Consider the following 21,501-nt stretch of genomic DNA (forward strand, 5'->3'; position numbering starts at 1 on the left):
CCACATTTAATGCTACATTTGTAATTCCGCTGATTTCCTGTTATCCCGGCTGCAAAGCTTTACATCTATATGATGCCCCCTGCTAGCGCAACCACAATGAAATGCATGATCTGCTGCAGAGCACTGTAGGTATCTGGAAGAAAACCAAGTTATAGCGGCATGGCCCATAATGCTATATAATAGAAGATGTATAACTTATACCGGCTGTACATATATAATTATATACAGGAGATGCCCAGGTTATACCAGCATGGCCCATATCACTATATACAGAAGATGTATAACTTATACCAGCTGTACATATATAATTATATACAGGAGATGCCCAGGTTATACCAGCATGGTCCATATCACTATATACAAGAAGATGTATAACTTATACCAGCTGTACATATATAATTATATACAGGAGATGCCCAGGTTATACCAGCATGGTCCATATCACTATATACAAGAAGATGTATAACTTATACCAGCTGTACATATATAATTATATACAGGAGATGCCCAGGTTATACCAGCATGGCCCATATCACTATATACAGAAGATGTATAACTTATACCAGCTGTACATATATAATTATATACAGGAAATGCCCAGGTTATACCAGCATGGTCCATATCACTATATAATAGAAGATGTATAACTTATACCGGCTGTACATATATAATTATATACAGGAGATGCCCAGGTTATACCAGCATGGTCCATATCACTATATACAAGAAGATGTATAACTTATACCAGCTGTACATATATAATTATATACAGGAGATACCCAGGTTATACCAGCATGGCCCATATCACTATATAAAAGAAGATGTATAACTTATACCAGATGTACATATATAATTATATACAGGAGATACCCAGGTTATACCAGCGTGGTCCATATCACTATATACAAGAAGATGTATAACTTATACCAGCTGTACATATATAATTATATACAGGAGATGCCCAGGTTATACCAGCGTGGTCCATATCACTATATACAAGAAGATGTATAACTAATACCAGCTGTACATATATAATTATATACAGGAGATACCCAGGTTATACCAGCATGGTCCATATCACTATATACAAGAAGATGTATAACTTATACCAGATGTACATACAGTGGGGGAAATAATTATTTGACCCCTCACTGATTTTGTAAGTTTGTCCAATGACAAAGAAATGAAAAGTCTCAGAACAGTATCATTTCAATGGTAGGTTTATTGTAACAGTGGCAGATAGCACATCAAAAGGAAAATCGAAAAAATAACTTTAAATAAAAGATAGCAACTGATTTGCATTTCATTGAGTGAAATAAGTATTTGAACCCTCTAACAAAAAAAGACTTAATACTTGGTGGAAAAACCCTTGTTTGCAAGCACAGAGGTCAAACGTTTCTTGTAATTGATGACCAAGTTTGCGCACATTTTAGGAGGAATGTTGGTCCACTCCTCTTTGCAGATCATCTCTAAATCCCTAAGGTTTCGAGGCTGTCTCTGTGCAACTCTGAGCTTGAGCTCCCTCCATAGGTTTTCGATTGGATTAAGGTCCGGAGACTGACTAGGCCACTCCATGACCTTAATGTGCTTCTTCTTGAGCCACTCCTTTGTTGCCTTTGCTGTATGTTTTGGGTCATTGTCGTGCTGGAACACCCATCCACGACCCATTTTCAGTTTCCTGGCAGAGGGAAGGAGGTTGTCGCTCAGGATTTCACGATACATGGCTCCGTCCATTTTCCCGTTTATGCGAATAAGTTGTCCTGTGCCCTTAGCAGAAAAACACCCCCAAAGCAAAATGTTTCCACCCCCATGCTTGACGGTGGGGACGGTGTTTTGGGGGTCATAGGCAGCATTTTTCTTCCTCCAAACACAGCGAGTTGAGTTAATGCCAAAGAGCTCTATTTTGGTCTCATCAGACCACAGCACCTTCTCCCAGTCACTCTCTGAATCATTCAGGTGTTCATTGGCAAACTTCAGACGGGCCTGCACATGTGCCTTCCTGAGCAGGGGGACCTTGCGAGCCCTGCAGGATTTTAATCCATTGCGGTGTAATGTGTTTCCAATGGTTTTCTTGGTGACTGTGGTCCCTGCTAATTTGAGGTCATTAACTAACTCCTCCCGTGTAGTTCTAGGATGCTTTTTCACCTATCTCAGAACCATTGACACCCCACAAGGTGAGATCTTGCGTGGAGCCCCAGAGCGAGGTCGATTGATGGTCATTTTGTGCTCCTTCCATTTTCGAACAATCGCACCAACAGTTGTCACCTTCTCTCCCAGCTTCTTGCTAATGGTTTTGTAGCCCATTCCAGCCTTGTGCAGGTCTACAATTTTGTCTCTGACATCCTTGGACAGCTCTTTGGTCTTTCCCATGTTGGAGAGTTTGGAGTCTGCTTGATTGATTGATTCTGTGGACAGGTGTCTTTTATACAGGTGACTAGTTAAGACAGGTGTCCTTAATGAGGGTGACTAATTGAGTAGAAGTGTCTAACCACTCTGTGGGAGCCAGAACTCTTAATGGTTGGTAGGGGTTCAAATACTTATTTCACTCAATGAAATGCAAATCAGTTGCTATCTTTTATTTAAAGTTATTTTTTCAATTTTCCTTTTGATGTGCTATCTGCCACTGTTACAATAAACCTACCATCGAAATGATACTGTTCTGAGACTTTTCATTTCTTTGTCATTGGACAAACTTACAAAATCAGTGAGGGGTCAAATAATTATTTCCCCCACTGTATATAATTATATACAGGAGATACCCAGGTTATACCAGCGTGGTCCATATCACTATATACAAGAAGATGTATAACTTATACCAGCTGTACATATATAATTATATACAGGAGATGCCCAGGTTATACCAGCGTGGTCCATATCACTATATACAAGAAGATGTATAACTTATACCAGCTGTACATATATAATTATATACAGGAGATGCCCAGGTTATACCAGCGTGGTCCATATCACTATATACAAGAAGATGTATAAGTTATACCAGCTGTACATACAGTACAGACCAAAAGTTTGGACACACCTTCTCATTCAAAGAGTTTTCTTTATTTTCAGGACTATGAAAATTGTAGATTCACACTGAAGGCATCAAAACTACGGCATCCACACATGTGGAATTATATACATAACAAACAAGTGTGAAACAACTGAAAATATGTCATATTCTAGGTTCTTCAAAGTAGCCACCTTTTGCTTTGATTACTGCTTTGCACACTCTTGGCATTCTCTTGATGAGCTTCAAGAGGTAGTCCCCTGAAATGGTTTTCACTTCACAGGTGTGCCCTGTCAGGTTTAATAAGTGGGATTTCTTGCCTTATAAATGGGGTTGGGACCATCAGTTGCGTTGAGGAGAAGTCAGGTGGATACACAGCTGATAGTCCTACTGAATAGACTGTTAGAATTTGTATTATGGCAAGAAAAAAGCAGCTAAGTAAAGAAAAACGAGTGGCCATCATTACTTTAGGAAATGAAGGTCATTCAGTCAGCTGAAAAATTGGGAAAACTTTGAAAGTAAGGGCTATTTGACCATGAAGGAGAGTGATGGGATGCTGCGCCAGATTACCTGGCCTCCACAGTCACTGGACCTGAACCCAATCAAGATGGTTTGGGGTGAGCTGGACCGCAGAGTGAAGGCAAAAGGGCCAACAAGTGCTAAGCATCTCTGGGAACTCCTTCAAGACTGTTGGAAGACCATTTCAGGGGACTACCTCTTGAAGCTCATCAAGAGAATGCCAAGAGTGTGCAAAGCAGTAATCAAAGCAAAAGGTGGCTACTTTGAAGAACCTAGAATATGACATATTTTCAGTTGTTTCACACTTGTTTGTTATGTATATAATTCCACATGTGTTAATTCATAGTTTTGATGCCTTCATAGTCATGAAAATAAAGAAAACTCTTTGAATGAGAAGGTGTGTCCAAACTTTTGGTCTGTACTGTATATACAGGAGATTCCCAGGTTATACCAGCATGGTCCATATCACTATATACAAGGAGATGTATAACTTATACCAGCTGTACATATATAATTATATACAGGAGATGCCCAGGTTATACCAGCATGGCCCATATCACTATATACAAGAAGATGTATAACTTATACCAGCTGTACATATATAATTATATACAGGAGATACCCAGGTTATACCAGCATGGTCCATATCACTATATACAAGAAGATGTATAACTTATACCAGCTGTACATATATAATTATATACAGGAGATGCCCAGGTTATACCAGCGTGGTCCATATCACTATATACAAGAAGATGTATAACTTATACCAGCTGTACATATATAATTATATACAGGAGATGCCCAGGTTATACCAGCATGGTCCATATCACTATATACAAGAAGATGTATAACTTATACCAGCTGTACATATATAATTATATACAGGAGATACCCAGGTTATACCAGCATGGTCCATATCACTATGTACAAGAAGATGTATAACTTATACCAGCTGTACATATATAATTATATACAAGAGATACCCAGGTTATACCAGCATGGTCCATATTACTATATACAAGAAGATGTATAACTTATACCAGCTGTACATATATAACTATATACAGGAGATACCCAGGTTATACCAGCATGGTCCATATCACTATATACAAGAAGATGTATAACTTATACCAGCCGTACTTATATAATTATATACAGGAGATACCCAGGTTGTACCAGCATGGTCCACATCACTATATACAAGAAGATGTATAACTTATACCGGCTGTACATATATAATTATATACAGGAGATACCCAGGTTATACCAGCATGGTCCATATCATTATATACAAGGAGATGTATAACTTATACCAGCTGTACATATATAATTATATACAGGAGATGCCCAGGTTATACCAGCATGGCCCATATCACTATATACAAGAAGATGTATAACTTATACCGGCTGTACATATATAATTATATACAGGAGATACCCAGGTTATACCAGCATGGTCCATATCTCTATATACAAGAAGATGTATAACTTATACCAGCTGTACATATATAATTATATACAGGAGATACCCAGGTTATACCAGCATGCTCCATATCACTATATACAAGAAGATGTATAACTTATACCAGCTGTACATATATAATTATATACAGGAGATGCCCAGGTTATACCAGCGTGGTCCATATCACTATATACAAGAAGATGTATAACTTATACCAGCTGTACATATATAATTATATACAGGAGATGCCCAGGTTATACCAGCATGGTCCATATCACTATATACAAGAAGATGTATAACTTATACCAGCTGTACATATATAATTATATACAGGAGATACCCAGGTTATACCAGCATGGTCCATATCACTATGTACAAGAAGATGTATAACTTATACCAGCTGTACATATATAATTATATACAAGAGATACCCAGGTTATACCAGCATGGTCCATATCACTATATACAAGAAGATGTATAACTTATACCAGCTGTACATATATAACTATATACAGGAGATACCCAGGTTATACCAGCATGGTCCATATCACTATATACAAGAAGATGTATAACTTATACCAGCCGTACTTATATAATTATATACAGGAGATACCCAGGTTGTACCAGCATGGTCCACATCACTATATACAAGAAGATGTATAACTTATACCGGCTGTACATATATAATTATATACAGGAGATACCCAGGTTATACCAGCATGGTCCATATCATTATATACAAGGAGATGTATAACTTATACCAGCTGTACATATATAATTATATACAGGAGATGCCCAGGTTATACCAGCATGGCCCATATCACTATATACAAGAAGATGTATAACTTATACCGGCTGTACATATATAATTATATACAGGAGATACCCAGGTTATACCAGCATGCTCCATTTCACTATATACAAGAAGATGTATAACTTATACCGGCTGTACATATATAATTATATACAGGAGATGCCCAGGTTATACCAGCATGCTCCATATCACTATATACAAGAAGATGTATAACTTATACCAGCTGTACATATATAATTATATACAGGAGATGCCCAGGTTATACCAGCATGGTCCATATCACTATATAGAAGAAGATGTATAACTTATACCAGCTGTACATATATAATTATATACAGGAGATGCCCAGGTTATACCAGCATGGTCCATATCACTATATAGAAGAAGATGTATAACTTATACCAGCTGTACATATATAATTATATACAGGAGATGCCCAGGTTATACCAGCATGGTCCATATCACTATATACAAGAAGATGTATAACTTATACCAGCTGTACATATATAATTATATACAGGAGATACCCAGGTTGTACCAGCATGGTCCACATCACTATATACAAGAAGATGTATAACTTATACCGGCTGTACATATATAATTATATACAGGAGATACCCAGGTTGTACCAGCATGGTCCACATCACTATATACAAGAAGATGTATAACTTATACCAGCTGTACATATATAATTATATACAGGAGATACCCAGGTTATACCAGCATGGTCCATATCACTATATATACAAGGAGATGTATAACTTATACCAGCTGTACATATATAATTATATACAGGAGATGCCCAGGTTATACCAGCATGGTCCATATCACTATATACAAGAAGATGTATAACTTATACCAGCTGTACATATATAATTATATACAGGAGATGCCCAGGTTATACCAGCATGGTCCATATCACTATATACAAGAAGATGTATAACTTATACCAGCTGTACATATATAATTATATACAGGAGATACCCAGGTTATACCAGCGTGGTCCATATCACTATATACAAGAAGATGTATAACTTATACCAGCTGTACATATATAATTATATACAGGAGATACCCAGGTTATACCAGCATGGCCCATATCACTATATACAGAAGATGTATAACGTATACCAGCTGTACATATATAATTATATACAGGAGATGCCCAGGTTATACCAGCATGGTCCATATCACTATATAGAAGAAGATGTATAACTTATACCAGCTGTAAATATATAATTATATACAGGAGATGCCCAGGTTATACCAGCATGGTCCATATCACTATATAGAAGAAGATGTATAACTTATACCAGCTGTACATATATAATTATATACAGGAGATGCCCAGGTTATACCAGCATGGTCCATATCACTATATACAAGAAGATGTATAACTTATACCAGCTATACATATATAATTATATACAGGAGATGCCCAGGTTATACCAGCATGGTCCATATCACTATATAGAAGAAGATGTATAACTTATACCAGCTGTACATATATAATTATATACAGGAGATGCCCAGGTTATACCAGCATGGCCCATATCACTATATACAAGAAGATGTATACCTTATACCAGCTGTACATATATAATTATATACAGGAGATACCCAGGTTATACCAGCATGCTCCATATCACTATATACAAGATGTATAACTTATACCAGCTGTACATATATAATTATATACAGGAGATGCCCAGGTTATACCAGCATGGTCCATATCACTATATACAAGAAGATGTATAACTTATACCAGCTGTACATATATAACTATATACAGGAGATACCCAGGTTATACCAGCGTGGTCCATATCACTATATACAAGAAGATGTATAACTTATACCAGCTGTACTTATATAATTATATACAGGAGATACCCAGGTTGTACCAGCATGGTCCACATCACTATATACAAGAAGATGTATAACTTATACCGGCTGTACATATATAATTATATACAGGAGATACCCAGGTTGTACCAGCATGGTCCACATCACTATATACAAGAAGATGTAGTAGAAAATTGGTACCTGGAATTTTACTTTCCTTGAGTCCGAAGGCAGCACAGAATGGGTTAACGTTGACCTCTTTTAGTTTCATAGGACCGCTCACCTAGATTTAAACAATCAAACAATTAGTCAATCACATCATGAGTACACCTATAAGGTCTGGTGAATAGCAACTGCCCCTTGTATTAAAAAATAGATCCACACAGTTGCAGAACAAAAAATATAATTTATTTAGGGAGGGTAAGCCTGTGCTGCCTTCGGACTCAAGGAAAGTAAAATTCCAGGTACCAATTTTCTACTTTCCCTTATCGTCCTCGGCAGCACAGAATGGGATTTTTATAGATTCCAAAGGGGGGGATTATACTGAAGCTGAACTTAGAATGCCTGTGCCAAAGGCTGAGCTCCTGGACTCGATGTCAAGGCGATAATGCTTTGCGAAGGTGGAAGGAGTGGACCAGGAGGCTGCGCTGCAGATTTCTTGTATAGACACCTGCCCATATTCCGCCCAAGAGGCTGCTGTCGACCTCGTGGAATGAGCCTTGATGGAAAGTGGTGGAGTTTCCCCCTCTAACAAGTAGGTTTCTGTGATGGTGTTCTTTATCCAACGGGCGAGTGAATCCTTGGATGGCGTTCGCCCTCTTCTCGGTCCAGAATAAAGCAGAAAAAGATTTTAGTCTAAACGGAACTCTTCCGTTCTTCGCAAATAGGTTTCTACTGCTCTTTTCACATCTAGCATATGTAATTGCTCCTGTTCTTCATCCGCCGGATTTGGGAAGAATGTAGGCAAGAAGGTATCCCTATTAATATTCATAGTGGAAGGAACCTTTGGTTGAAAGGAAGGTATGGTTCTAATCAATATCCCATCAGGAAGGATTCGAATATATGGATGTCTGGAAGATAACGCTCGTAGTTCCCCCAATCTTTTCGCCGAAGTAATGGCTACAAGAAACAGAACTTTGCAGGAGAGATATCTGATGTCCACCTGTTCCAATGGTTCAAAGGGTGGTCTTGTGAGTCCCCTTAGTACTAGGGATAAGTCCCACACAGGAAAGGGTTCGTGAATCACCGGTCTTAGCCTCTTCAAGGCCTTGAAGAATCTGACTATCAGAGGATGGAACAGATATTTATTCTCTGTCAAGATATTAATGGCAGTCATCTGGGATTTTAAGGTATTCGGCTTCAAGCCCATATCAAATCCTTCTTGAAGGAACTGAAGAATACTGGAGATGTTTATTTCCGTATATCCTTTTCCCGACAACCAAGACCGGAATTTTCCTAATACTTTGGCATATTTCACATTGGTAGAACGCTTGCGGGAATTCATTAGTGTGTCAATGACCGAAGCTGGTAGGCCCTCTTCCTCTAATCTGCTTCTCTCAACATCCAGGCCGTGAGGTGTAACCTGTCTAGGTTCTGATGGAATAGACCCTGCTGGAGGAGAAGGTCGGGGGCACATGGAAGCTTCCAATAGTTCCCTTCGGACAGTTGGAGAAGAAGAGGAAACCATGACCTCCGGGGCCAAAATGGTGCTATTAATATTACTTTGGGTCTTTCTACTGCAATCTTCTGTAGAACCCTCGGTATGAGGGGTGCCGGTGGAAATAAGTAGACAAATAGGCGACTCCAAGACATCGAGAAGGCGTCCACCACTGTCGGCCTGTCGTGTTTGCTCAGGGAACAGAACTTCTGGAGTTTCCGATTTTGTCTGGAGGCCATCAGATCCCAGGTTGGACAACCCCATCTGGCTATGATTTGTTTGAAGTAAATCGGATTCAAACCCCACTCGCTCGGACTGACTGTCATCCGACTCAGACGATCTGCTTGTATATTGTAACAGCCTCTTATATGAATCGCTCTTAATTGCGAAAGATGTGATTCTGCCCAGGTGAAAATCCGTTTGCATAATTTCATCAAGGACGGGCTCCTCGTTCCTCCCTGTTTGTTCAGGTAGAACACAGTGGAGAGGTTATCTGAGCGAACCAGCACCGATTTTCCTTCCAGGAGGGTTTGAAAATGGACTAGCGATTCCAGAACAGCCTTCATCTCCTTGAAGTTTGAGGACTGTCGCACATCCTGGGGAGACCATTTCCCTTGGATCCATCTGTTCTGCACATGAGCTCCCCAGCCTCTGGCTGAGGCATCCGTGGTCATTATTATCGGTGACAGATACTGAAAAGATTTCCCTACTGTGAGCTTCTCCGTCTGTAACCACCAGTTCAGACTCTGAATAACGGAAGGCCTCAGGCTGATTCTTCTTTCCAAATCGCAATGACTGGTGCGTCTTGCCTGTATCATATTCCATTGAAGGTCTCGCATATGGATCTTCGCCCAGGGGACCGCATCTATGGTAGAAGTCAGATGACCCAAGGTCTTCATCACTCTGCGTACGGATGGCTTGTGAATGGATCTCAAGGTTCTCACTTCCTCTCTGATCTTCTGACCCTTGTCTGAAGGAAGGAACACTTTCATGCAGCGGGTGTCTATCACCATCCCCAAGAATCTTTTCAACGTCGTTGGGGAAAGCTGAGATTTCTTCCAACTCATTATGAAACCGAGGGACTGGAGAAGCGAGATGACTGTACGGAGATGAAGTTGCAACTGTTCCTCCGTTGCTGCTGCCACTAGCCAGTCGTCGAGGTAAGGATAGACTTGAATGGCCTGTAAGCGTAGATGCACTGCTGCCACCACTGATATTTTGGTAAAAATCCTGGGTGCGGACGTCAGCCCGAAGGGCAACGCTCTGAATTGAAAGTGCAGGATCCTCCCTGCTCTTCTGACGGCCACTCTTAGGAATTTCCTTGAGGAAGATCTTATGGGCACATGCAGGTAGGCGTCCTCCAAGTCCAGGGAGGCCATGAACTGATCTCGCTGAAGAGTGGACACCACCGATCTTAATGTTTCCATCTTGAAATGGATTTTTCTCAGAAAATGATTTAAGTATCTGAGGTCTATAACGAGACGCCAATCCCCGCTTGCTTTTGGGACTAGAAACAACCTGGAGTAGACTCCCTTTTTTTCTTGACCTCTTGGTACCCGTTCTAAAGCTCCTTTCTTTAGAAATTGGTCCACCAGGTGATCTATACGAGGGTCTTCTCTTTGAAACAGAAATCTGCTTCTTGGCTGATGAAGAAACTCTAGCGAGTATCCGTCCCTTATTAGATCCAGAACCCATTTGTCCGTAGTGATTCTCTCCCAGTTGTTGTAGAAGTAGGATAAGCGACCTCCTACAGACCGGCTTTCGACGTCAGAAATCAGCCTTGGAGTTTTTACTGATGTCTTCCTTTCCTCTTGCTTTTTCAGCAGAACTGGGAATGACTCTTCTGTCTGACCGGCCTCTGCTAGATCGCCCACGATAGCCTGTTCTGCGGTAAGGCTGCCTACCAAAGGGACGAAAATTCCTTGGACGATTCTTGGTTTTAAACTGAGGGAACTTCAGAGATTTTTCATCAGAATTGGCTTCTAACAGCTTGTCTAGCTGAGAGCCGAACAGTCTCCCAGGCTCAAAGGGTAGAGCGCAGAGGTTGGTCTTTGAGGCAACATCTCCTGCCCATAGCTTGAGCCACAAGGTCCTTCTTATTGAATTTGAGAGGGCCATATCTTTAGCCAGGAATCTCAGCGAATCCACTGGAAAGTCACACAAAAACTCAGCGGCCATTTTAAGGGACGGCAGTTGAAGGAGCAGGTCTTCTCTGGAGACTCCGTCCTCGATGTCCCTTCCTAGGTGACTTAGCCAGATTCTGAGGGCTCGAGCCACTGGTACTGCGGCCATGGCTGCCTTACTTAACGTGGCCAAGTAAGAATGCAGTCTCTTTAGCAAGTTATCTGCTTTTCTGTCCATCGGGTCCCTCAGCAGCGCGGAGTCATCTGCAGGAAAGAAGGACCTTTTAGCCAGCCTAGTTACCGCAGGATCAACTCTGGCGGGGACTTCCCAGCTTGAGGACTCAGCGGAGTCGGTCTTATAAACAGAACGGAATCTTGAGCCCGGATCCATTTTCCTCAGGGGACATTTACATTCCTTCTGGAATATGGAGTCCAGAACTGGATGGCTTGGAAGGACTGAAGCTTTTTTCTTTGGGAAATAGAAGAGACTCTCCTTGTCCTGTGCGGCAACAGGGTCTTCCTTAGTCTCCATTATTCCCTTTACTTCTCTGATTAAGCGATTCGCATTCTTCCTATCAAAAAGGAAATTCTCCTCCATATTAGAGACTTCCCAATCCGAGCCTGAGTCTTCGCTCTCAGACGTCAGAGACTCGTCAGAGGATGAGGAGATAGGATCGCGCTTTCTCTTTTTGGCCTTCTGTTTCTGCTTTGTCAGAAAGGACTTAAAGAGGCTCATTAGTTTTCTGGACTCTGCATCAGACTCGTCTTCAGGCTGAGTGCAGGAAGCGCAGATATTGGAGCGTGAATCCTCAGGTAAGGGCTGAATGCAAGAGATGCAGCGGGATTGCTTCCTTGACCTCTTTGATCCAGCAGAAGATCTATGAGAATGGACAGAATCAGCCGCCATACAGTTGTCACAGTAGTCCTCTCGCTGTTCATCAGGTAGGGGCTGCTCACATGACAGGCAATATCTGTGTCTGTGCTTCTTAGACCTCTTTCTCACAGAACCAGGAAGCCCAGACATCTGGAACAGAGAAAAACAGACATATCATGAGCAAAACCAGCAAGGATCTCTGTCAGAAGGAACCCCAGCTGACACAATACCTTAATTTCACAGGAGCTCGGCTGCCAGGCATTTATGGCAGCTTGCTCCAGCCTGCATCCACCTTAAATATTTGAATCTGGCGCCCTGGACGCCGCCTGGTGACGTCAGCCGCTCCTGCGGCTTCCCATTGGCCCCAGAGGGCGCGCTGACTGATGACGTCAGACGCTGCCCGAACCCGGAAGTGCGGTGGCCTCCTCCGATCCTAGGAGAGGCATGCTGGGGATTTCAAATGCCGGGCGTCGGGCGCACACTGCGCGGATCATCGGCAGGGCAGCGGCTATCAGACCGCAACGGAGACCTCCTGCCGGCGCGCACATCGTGGATGCGGAGTAGTGCCAGCGCCAAGGACACACCCGTGGCACTGCTGGACACTTGGCCTGGAGCCTGGGACACACCCCACGGCATAGGTGGCCGATCTTCACCACACCAGACAGGTGGGCAGATTCCTCAGAAATGAGGACATAAAAAAAATACAAGGGGCAGTTGCTATTCACCAGACCTTATAGGTGTACTGATTATGTGATTGACTAATTGTTTGATTGTTTAAATCTAGGTGGGCGGTCCTATGAAACTAAAAGAGGTCAACGTTAACCCATTTTGTGCTGCCGAGGACGATAAGGGAAATAACTTATACCAGCTGTACATATATAATTATATACAGGAGATACCCAGGTTATACCAGCATGGTCCATATCACTATATACAAGAAGATGTATAACTTATACCGGCTGTACATATATAATTATATACAGGAGATACCCAGGTTATACCAGCATGGTCCATATCACTATATATACAAGGAGATGTATAACTTATACCAGCTGTACATATATAATTATATACAGGAGATGCCCAGGTTATACCAGCATGGTCCATATCACTATATACAAGAAGATGTATAACTTATACCAGCTGTACATATATAATTATATACAGGAGATGCCCAGGTTATACCAGCATGGTCCATATCACTATATACAAGAAGATGTATAACTTATACCAGCTGTACATATATAATTATATACAGGAGATGCTCAGGTTATACCAGCATGCTCCATATCACTATATACAAGGAGATGTATAACTTATACCAGCTGTACATATATAATTATATACAGGAGATGCCCAGGTTATACCAGCATGGTCCATATCACTATATACAAGAAGATGTATAACTTATACCAGCTGTACATATATAATTATATACAGGAGATGCCCAGGTTATACCAGCATGCTCCATATCACTATATACAAGAAGATGTATAACTTATACCAGCTGTACATATATAATTATATACAGGAGATGCCCAGGTTATACCAGCATGCTCCATATCACTATATACAAGGAGATGTATAACTTATACCAGCTGTACATATATAATTATATACAGGAGATGCCCAGGTTATACCAGCATGTTCCATATCACTATATACAAGAAGATGTATAACTTATACCAGCTGTACATATATAATTATATACAGGAGATGCCCAGGTTATACCAGCATGGTCCATATCACTATATACAAGAAGATGTATAACTTATACCAGCCGTACTTATATAATTATATACAGGAGATGCCCAGGTTATACCAGCTGTACATATATAATTATATACAGGAGATACCCAGGTTATACCAGCATGCTCCATATCACTATATACAAGAAGATGTATAACTTATACCAGCTGTACATATATAATTATATACAGGAGATGCCCAGGTTATACCACCATGGTCCATATCACTATATACAGGAAGATGTATAACTTATACCAGCTGTACATATATAATTATATACAGGAGATACCCAGGTTATACCAGCATGGTCCATATCACTATATACAAGAAGATGTATAACTTATACCAGCTGTACATATATAATTATATACAGGAGAGGCCCAGGTTATACCAGCATGGTCCATATCACTATATACAAGAAGATGTATAACTTATACCAGCTGTACATATATAATTATATACAAGAGATACCCAGGTTATACCAGCATGCTCCATATCACTATATACAAGGAGATGTATAACTTATACCAGCTGTACATATATAATTATATACAGGAGATGCCCAGGTTATACCAGCATGTTCCATATCACTATATACAAGAAGATGTATAACTTATACCAGCTGTACATATATAATTATATACAGGAGATGCCCAGGTTATACCAGCATGGTCCATATCACTATATACAAGAAGATGTATAACTTATACCAGCCGTACTTATATAATTATATACAGGAGATGCCCAGGTTATACCAGCTGTACATATATAATTATATACAGGAGATACCCAGGTTATACCAGCATGCTCCATATCACTATATACAAGAAGATGTATAACTTATACCAGCTGTACATATATAATTATATACAGGAGATGCCCAGGTTATACCACCATGGTCCATATCACTATATACAGGAAGATGTATAACTTATACCAGCTGTACATATATAATTATATACAGGAGATACCCAGGTTATACCAGCATGGTCCATATCACTATATACAAGAAGATGTATAACTTATACCAGCTGTACATATATAATTATATACAGGAGAGGCCCAGGTTATACCAGCATGGTCCATATCACTATATACAAGAAGATGTATAACTTATACCAGCTGTACATATATAATTATATACAAGAGATACCCAGGTTATACCAGCATGCTCCATATCACTATATACAAGGAGATGTATAACTTATACCAGCTGTACATATATAATTATATACAGGAGATGCCCAGGTTATACCAGCATGTTCCATATCACTATATACAAGAAGATGTATAACTTATACCAGCTGTACATATATAATTATATACAGGAGATGCCCAGGTTATACCAGCATGGTCCATATCACTATATACAAGAAGATGTATAACTTATACCAGCCGTACTTATATAATTATATACAGGAGATGCCCAGGTTATACCAGCTGTACATATATAATTATATACAGGAGATACCCAGGTTATACCAGCATGCTCCATATCACTATATACAAGAAGATGTATAACTTATACCAGCTGTACATATATAATTATATACAGGAGATACCTAGGTTATACCAGCATGCTCCATATCACTATATAAAAATAAGCTTAGGTTATACCAGCTGTAAACAAATAATTATATTCATGGAGCCAGGGCTGTATTTACAAGGCACTTAAGGGCACGTGCCTAAGGAGTCAGGAAGGAGGGTGCAGCACTTCACAGAGAAAATGAATGCTTTATGTTGATTCTCTCTCCTTAGTGCTGCTCCTCAGTCTCCTATTGCAGACCCTCTGACTTAAGTGAATAAATCTTGAGGGAAAATCAGGGCTGGATGGAGTATGCTAGGAATTTTCCATTCATAGCGTGCACCACGCATTGGTGGAGATGCCGTCAGACTTTTAGGTTTCTATTACTGGCAGCAGTGTCAGGGTATCTTCAGATGAGATGTTCTGAAAGGGGTTGTGCCAAGTAATGGATGAGAATACACTATAGACTACATTTACACGACGGTCATTTGACTGCCGTTTTCAGAACCGTTGCCGTCTATGGGGCTATTCACGTGGCCATTTTTTTAACAGCCAGTGAATAGCAGTTATCGGACCGGTCAGCGGCCAGGCGGGCCACGCTGAAATCAATGGGACCGTTTAAAAGGCTGCGCTTAGACAGCAGTGCACCCATCTAACAGCTGTTAAAATGGATACACTAGTGAAAAATGGCACTCTCACTCCCCACAGGATGCAGAAGGACCTATCGCTCCCAGTGTGGTGATGTCATCATGCCGGGAGCGTCAAGTCCTTAAGCCTTCAGTTAAGAGAGAGTGTTCCCGTTCCTGCAAGTGCTCGAGGTATTATTATGGGACACTATATGGGACTGCTGGGGGCCACTAAGGGGGGCATTATTAATGCTGGGGCCACTAGGGGGGCATTATTAATGCTGAAACCACTATGGGGGGGCATTATTAATGCTGAAACCACTATGGGGGGGCATTATTAATGCTGAAACCACTATGGGGGGGCATTATTAATGCTGAAACCACTATGGGGGGGCATTATTAATGCTGAAACCACTATGGAGGGGCATTATTAATGCTGGGGCCACTAGGGGGGCATTATTAATGCTGAAACCACTATGGGGGGGCATTATTAATGCTGAAACCACTATGGGGGGGCATTATTAATGCTGAAACCACTATGGGGGGGCATTATTAATGCTGAAACCACTATGGGGCGGGGCATTATTAATGCTAGGGGTCACTGAGGGGACATTATGTGTACTAAAGGGGTAGGGATTTAAATAAAACAGCCAATGAAATGAAAATCACACAGACAGTTTTCATGGTTATTTTTCAACCGTTTTTGCATCCATTTTCTGCATGTCTGTACGTTTTGCATCCGTTTTTAACAGCTGTGAAAAACGGCAAGAAAATGGATGCAAAAACGGTTGAAAAATAACCATGAAAAACTGTCTGTGTGTCCTTTTTTCATGTGAATGTACTCTTAGAATGAAAATCCGTTTATTGCACAACCCCTTTAACCACACAGTCAAAATTGCATTAAAAAAGGTGCTTAAAGGGCATCTGTCAGCAGTTTTGTACCTATGACGCTGGCTGACCTGTTACATGTTCACTTGGCAGCTGAAGGCATCTGTGTTGGTCCTATGTTCCTATGTGCCCGCATTGCTGAGAAAAATTATGTTTTAATTTATGCAAATGAGCCTCTAGGAGCAACGGGGGCGTTGCCATTACACCTAGAGGCTCAGCTCTCTCTGCAACTGCTGCGCCCTCTGCACTTTGATTGACAGGTCCAGGTGTGGTCACGTTTTCACTGCCTGGACCTGTCAATCAAAGTGCAGAGGACGCGGCAGTTGCAAAGAAAGCAGATCCTCTAGGTGTAATGGTAACGCCCCCGTTGCTCCTAGAGGCTCATTTGCATAAATTAAATCATCATTTTTCTCAGCGATGCGGGCACATAGGAACATGGGACCAACACAGATGCCTTCAGCTGCCAAGTGCACATGTAACACGTCAGCCAGTGTCATAGGTACAAAACTGCTGACAGATGCCCTTTAAAACCGCGCTCAGTGTTACCAGGTTTGCTGTGGTTTGGTGATGCGATTATTTGTTATGCATTGTAACATAAAGGTATTTCACTTATATAAACTGCAATGACCACATCACAAAACTGCAGCCATCATGGTAAAACCAAGGGCGTTTTCAACAGCGACTTTTACCGCATGGTGACAATCATATGGTCAATCAGCAGATACAGCTGAAGGAATAGGGGGGTGAGCGCTAGATGTGCCTGGGGCAGCACAAACCCTAAACGCAGCCCTGCATGACGCCCTGGTTTGTCAGGTTAGAGATTTTGTGAGACCGATTACACCACGCAACAAAAAAAAAAACTTTCCGTCTGCTACTGGGCAAAAACCCTTTGTCCTATGTGCGGATTACAAATCCCAAGCCAGAATTGTTGTAACACGTCACGGAATTCTGCTATGCATAAGTAATAAGCATGCCTAAATGAATGAGGCACTTGGAAAGCATTGAATAATTTAGAACAGAACGAGTTTTACTCCAATAATTACCGGATCTACATCAAAGTTTGCGTAGTAAACAGTGTATGAAAATGTAATGGAATAACAACATTTCTAAAAGTCTCGTTTTTCAGCTTAAAAGTCTTACTCGAGCACGACCCAGTAGAGGCATCTGCTTTTGTGAACGGTCATATTTTCCCCCATCGTGTTGGGATTCCAGAGGCCGTGATACCTGTTCTCCATTGTAGAAATATCTTTATGGAACCGCTCTCCATGTTCGTCACTTACATGTCCCAAATTGGGTGGGAAAAAGTCAAGATGGGAATGTAAGAAATGCACTTTCAGTGACATTCGGCAGCCAAGTTGTTCATGTGCTGTAAGCAGGTTGTCTACTAATTCAGCAGAGTTTGCAGCTCGTCTGTTCCCAAGGAAGTTCTGCTCAAATACATCCCAAGCTGCAAGACGCACTCGCTTCGTCAGAATCTTGCGCTGATCATAAGTAGTGTATTTGCCACATATGTAGCAGAAATTGTCTGGATCGTTAACACATTTGCGTTTATCCATCTTAAGTTTCAAAACTGATAGCACAGTAACAGATCACTTTATCCAAATCTGTCCAGCTTGCCTTATGTACTTACTGCTGACATCAGCCTGAGTGCGTCCGGTCGGGTCTGGACATGTCCATCGGAATATCTCCAATATAATGCATTAATATTATAACTGAATAGGCTTTGCATGTATAACTTAAAATCTAGACGTGTCAGAACAAGTTCATATTCGGAATCAGCGCGCTCATTTTAGTATAAGTAATAGCAGATCAGTGTTCCTGTTTTTTTTTACATCCGTACCGTTTGTCCACAAATTTTGTAGGTTGTGTTTCCGTGTGTCTTCAGTTTTTTTTTTGCGGTCCGCAAAAAAACCCTGAAGGCTGTAATTCTTGAAATTTAATATATACAGGTTTCCCGGCAACCATCCGCAAAAAAAACAACGGATGCGGATGACATACGGATGGCTTTCGTTGGTCATCCGCATTTTTTTGCGGACCCATTGACTTCAATGGGTTCCGCAAAACGTTTATTGCGGACAAGAATAGGACATACAATACTTTTTTTGCGGACAGGAAACACGGACAGCGGACGCGCAAAAGAAATGTATGAGTCCACCGCATCCATTTTTTGGATCCATAGAAATTAATGGGAAACCATCCGATCCGCAAAAAAAAACGGAACAGAGGGCGCAAAAAAACGACTGCCGTGTGCATGTAGCCTAAATCACATGTTTTTCTCTCAGTAGCAAAACCATTGTTTTGCGGTGTATTAAACATTTTATTCTATAATTGACGGTAACATTTATAAATCGGTGTTTGCCAGGCTGCCCATGTCGTGGCGTAATATGAGACGTGTAAAACGCACGCACTTACTTGAAATAAATGACTGCAAGCCATTATAAGGCTCTAATTGTAGCAGCGCTGAGTGCTCCCCTGCTGTGTCCTTCGGCGTGACTTCCTCGTCACAGCAGAGCAGAGGAACTTTGCTTCTCCCACAGAACAAATTACATTATAAATATATTCAGCTCCGATGTCACCTTGAGTATTTAGATCATAAAAATACTTTATGGTAGAAAGAGACTTGTAATAAACTTCACTTAAATCCTTAACCCCATGTGGGATAAGCGGTGCTATGGGCGCCGCTGCTCAAGCCTCTATGTGTCGGGGAGGCCTGCATATAACTCTGCATGGACTGGCAGATGGGAATCCTGCAAGGCTAGAGGGGGGGGTCCTGGCGGAAGTGGAAGTCACCCCGCCACCCCAGCTTTATTCATTGCTACATAAACAGCACTGTGCCTCGTGTACAGGATGCAATAGCGCCCCCTCCTGTATTCATGATACGGTTGTATAGCAAACCTGGAACTTAGTTCACTGTAGGTTTCTACAGCCTCTGACGTGGGGCCCACTTGGGGTCTGTGCGGGCCCACTGTACGGTCCGGTGCATATCCCTTCCTGTTGGTCGTCTCTCTGGCTGGGTAGTGTCCGGGGAGCGGAAGAGGACAGAGAGGCGCTGACAGGGGGAGCTAATGAGGGGATTGACTGTGAACGGTAAAGGTGGATTTAGCCGAGCAGATGATCGTTATGATTCGAAGGCAAGCGATGGAAGCTGGACGAGAATCGTGGCATGTAAATGTCTCGACTGAGCGATTGTGAAACCGTTGATACAAACAAGTACAATCATCGCTTGTCATTAATGAAATGCGTTATGTAAATGTGCATCGTGTATATTCTTGATGACAGACGGCCCTGTGCAGGCGCATGAAACCTTTCATTTAAATGCTAGTCGTCTGCTGGAACGTTCGGGCGGTGATCGCTTCAACCATCATCTGCTCGTCTAAATCCACCTTATCTGTCAGCGTGCGATGTGGTATACAAAACGTCAGCTGCTGAGGCCAAATGGAGCAGAATATTTAACTAAGCTTAAACACGAAAGGGTTAAAAAGCACAAAATAAATGCAATTCAATAAAAGTTGATGCAAAGGTGTCTATCACAGACTGCTCTTAAAGGGGTATCCCCATCTAAGACAATGGGGACATATCGCTAGGATATGCCCCCATTGTCTGATAGGTGCGGGTCCCACCTCTGGGACCTGCATCTGCGTCGAGAACGGAGCGGGGAGAGTGGTGGCTGGAGGTCCCCCGGTTTCTCGTGGTCCGGCCACCGCCAAGCGCTATGCTCATACAATTGAATGGGAGCACACCGCACTTGTGCGGCCACCGCTACCATTCATTTCTATGTGAGCGGCTATTTTCAGCGACTCCATAGAAATGAATAGAGGGCGGCTGCGCATGCGGGACCCCCACCTATCAGACAATGGGGGAATATCCGAGCGATATGCCCCCATTGTCTGTGATGGGAAAACCCCTTTAATGCCCCTGTCTCATAGACTTATCCCAGTGTAGCCCTCTCTCAAAAAGACTGCTCCCCCATACCTTCCCTCTATCTCGAAAAGACTCCCTAAGCCCCATTCTAACTGCTCATCATGTTTCCTCCCCACACAAACCACTCCTCATGCCCCCTTCTTTCACATAGTCTGCAGCAGCTGAGGTGTGTATTATGAGGTTCTGCAGCAGCTGAGGTGTATTATGAGGTTCTGCAGCAGCTGAGGTGTATTATGAGGTTCTGCAGCAGCTGAGATGTGTATTATGAGGTTCTGCAGCAGCTGAGGTGTATTATGAGGTTCTGCAGCAGCTGAGGTGTGTATTATGAGGTTCTGCAGCAGCTGAGGTGTATTATGAGGTTCTGCAGCAGCTGAGGTGTATTATGAGGTTCTGCAGCAGCTGAGATGTGTATTATGAGGTTCTGCAGCAGCTGAGGTGTATTATGAGGTTCTGCAGCAGCTGAGGTGTGTATTATGAGGTTCTGCAGCAGC

At 41.8% G+C, this 21,501-nt stretch overlaps 1 protein-coding gene across 2 annotated transcripts in view; it reads left to right on the forward strand.

The window, feature by feature from the left end:
- Window positions 1–21,501, forward strand: part of LOC121004835 (PILR alpha associated neural protein) — a 44,008-nt gene that overhangs the window by 10,243 nt on the left and 12,264 nt on the right. The window lies entirely within an intron of this gene.

This window comes from Bufo bufo, chromosome 6 (assembly GCF_905171765.1).
Source record: "Bufo bufo chromosome 6, aBufBuf1.1, whole genome shotgun sequence".
NCBI classification, from domain to species: domain Eukaryota; kingdom Metazoa; phylum Chordata; class Amphibia; order Anura; family Bufonidae; genus Bufo; species Bufo bufo.